General features: G+C 53.1%; 1 long non-coding RNA gene across 1 annotated transcript; it reads right to left on the bottom strand.

Annotated features, from left to right (window-relative positions):
* Positions 1-652: 652 nt before the first annotated feature.
* On the bottom strand, positions 653-2,276 carry LOC131818497 (uncharacterized). The gene is made up of 3 exons (XR_009348846.1): positions 1,752-2,276; positions 1,284-1,579; positions 653-1,036 (listed from the first exon to the last, which is right to left on the bottom strand). It is a non-coding gene; the product is annotated as an uncharacterized LOC131818497 (long non-coding RNA).
* Between the last annotated feature and the right edge of the window lie 491 nt (positions 2,277-2,767).

Raw genomic sequence — 2,767 nt, forward strand, 5'->3', positions numbered from 1 at the left:
CTTCTCCCGATCCTTAAGGCCGCCCAGTTCCCCAGCAGGAAGATTGTGTTCAGCAGCAATCCTGTCCCAGAAGAACATAGCTCCTGTGGATAAATAAGATGCCAGCTTACAGGAAACAGCAGAGAGGACGCTTTGCAATACCTTCTAAACAGGATGGAGTGTACAGGAACAGAGTTTGTCATTCTGACAGAGAATCTGGGAGTATTTGGGTTGGAGGGGACTCCTGAGCTAATCCGGTTCAGGTTTCAAAGTCTTTTTTTGTTTTTTTGTTTTTTTTTTTTCTTTTAAATCCACAGAGGCTTTTTCAAATGAAATTTGATACAGAAACCCAATACATGAGAAAGACCAAAGCCAAGCTCTTCAGGCTGGGAGGCCAGGGGGCTGTACCTCAGACCCTGGGGTACCCGTGGGGCTCGAAGGAGCACTGTTTGAGAACCACTCTGGTAAACCAGTCAGGTCACTTTGCTGACTGGAAAGAATCTCAAGGTCACAAAGCAGTAGCCTAAAAGAGCCAAGACTTGAACTGATTTCCTGCCTCGCATCCCTGGACTTGCTCTTCTGTTCCAAGAATTCAAGAATTAAAAAAAAAAAAAAAAAAGCATTCATTCCAAAAAGAAAGGCATAAATCTTGATGTTTTTTAACATCCTTTTTTTCAAAATGGTACACTTGGCTTCTCACCTAATCACTAGGATAGAATTGTTCATCCATCAAATCTCAAGACCTGTTTATCACTTGGTCGTGTTTAGCTGGGGGTCCACTAGGACCCTGGGCCCTTTTCCTTGGGATCATCTCCCTTGACTCTTATCATCTCACTTTACTGAGCAGCCCTTGTGCAGCCAGCTCCTTGCAGAGCGAGTACCCACTAGAGCAGCTTCTCCCTGGTGTCTTTGCAACCACAAGACAGGCTGCAGGGGTCTGCAGATGTGAGAAGATGCTCCAGAATGTTCTGCAGGGTCCAGAGGGAGCCAGAGAGGCCAGGGAAGGAGCTGAGAGTCCAGCATTGGGTGTCTCTGGGTTTTGCCCGTCTGGCTGCTTCTGGAAAACAGAAGTTGGTTATTCTCCTCTGCGGAGGTTCTCCTCCCAGATTGCAGTCCCTGTAGTTTGGGGGAGCTCGAGCGCCAGCTGTCCTCGAGCCCCGGCTGTCCTTGAGCCAGCCCTCCCCTCCACCCCATTTATTCGGCTGCAGTTTTTCTGCTTGTAAGTTGTATCCGTTTCCTTGCGCCGCACCTCACCACACACCCACACACCGGATGGCTAAAACCACAGAAATGAATTCTCTCACAGCTCTGGAGGCTGGAAGTGTGAACTTGACGTGTCCGTGTCAGCAGGACCACGTTCCCTCCGATGTTCCAGGGGGAACCAGCTCCATGCCCAGCTCCTGGCTTCAGGCGGCACCCCTCCGGCTTCCTCTGTTTCTAGATACATCACTGCCGTCTCTGCCTCCATCTTCACGTAGAAGTGTCCCTTCTGCGTATGTCTGTGTCCCAGTTTGCTTCTTCTCAGAAGGACGCCCGTCATTGGATTCGGACGCCTCCCAATCATAGGACCTCATCTTGACTTGATCACGGTTGCAAAGACCTGATTTCCAAACAAGGGCATGCCCCTGGGTACCACGGGTTAGGACGTGAACTTATCTTTACAGGGGACGCAATTCAGCTCCTGACATAAGAGGGTCAGGGGCATACTGGGTAGTGGCATCCCAGGATTTTGTGAAATACATGTGCAAGGACTGAGCCAAATGACAGCTTACCAGCATCATCCCATCTCGGGCCATCACAGGATCCCACTGCACCCTGCGCGGGCCCCCCAAAAGCAGGTGTCTAGTCCTTTGCGCTACTCTTTGCAGTGGTGGGGATGGGTCTATCTCCTCCTTGTCCTGCCCTGGGCACCTGGGGCCACTCCTGGGGGCTGAGTGAGCAGACGACAGGCCTTGAATCCATCTGGGACTCCTTGCTGTTTGCCCTCCCCATAGGCCCTGGGCCCCACCCCTTCTCTGCCCCCCCGGTTCCTGCCTGACCCCAGCTCCCCTTGACAGCTCCGGCACCTGCTGGCTTCTCACGGCCTCCTCCCTTGCTCGCTCCACACTGCACTCAGAGAGAACTTTCCGCGCAGAGGTGGATCATCTCACTGCCCATCTCAAAGCCCACCTCTCTGTTTGAGAGGCTCCTGATCTTCCACGTATTTCTTTAAGAGCCCGGGGCCCCATGGGACATCATCTTGGGGACGCTTGCTCTGGCTGTGAGGGAGTCCCTCTGGGGCACAGCTCATCAGGCACTTGCCCTGGGCACCTCGAGGAGGGTGGGGCAGGGCTGGTGTCATAGAGGGTCGACCTCAGCAATCCCACATGACCCCTCCCCAGAAGGGCCTCGGGCTGGGTGTAAGTCTCCGTTGTCACTGTTGTCACTGTCAGATTTCTCAGTACTTTGTGAACAAGGGTCCCCTATTTTCATTTTGCACCAGGCCTTCTAACTCACATGGCCTAGCCCGGTGTCTGGTAGATAAAAGGTGCTTGAGGAATAATTACTGAATGGTGTCGCAGGCACCCCTTGTTGGAGGGGAAGCAGATCTTGTGCCCTGCCTCCCGCCCCTTCCCTGCCCACCTCCAATCTCCTTCTGAAAAACCCAGCCTAGACCCTACCCAACCTTAAACGTAGAAGCCCTTGCAGGGGAGGGGAGGGGAGAGGATGGAGCAGGGTAGGACACAAAGTGACCCTGAATCCCTGGCCTCTTTCCCTGGCTCCCTGAAGACACCTCAGAAACAGCAGT

The sequence above is a fragment of the Mustela lutreola genome, chromosome 16, assembly GCF_030435805.1.
Source record: "Mustela lutreola isolate mMusLut2 chromosome 16, mMusLut2.pri, whole genome shotgun sequence".
NCBI lineage: Eukaryota > Metazoa > Chordata > Mammalia > Carnivora > Mustelidae > Mustela > Mustela lutreola.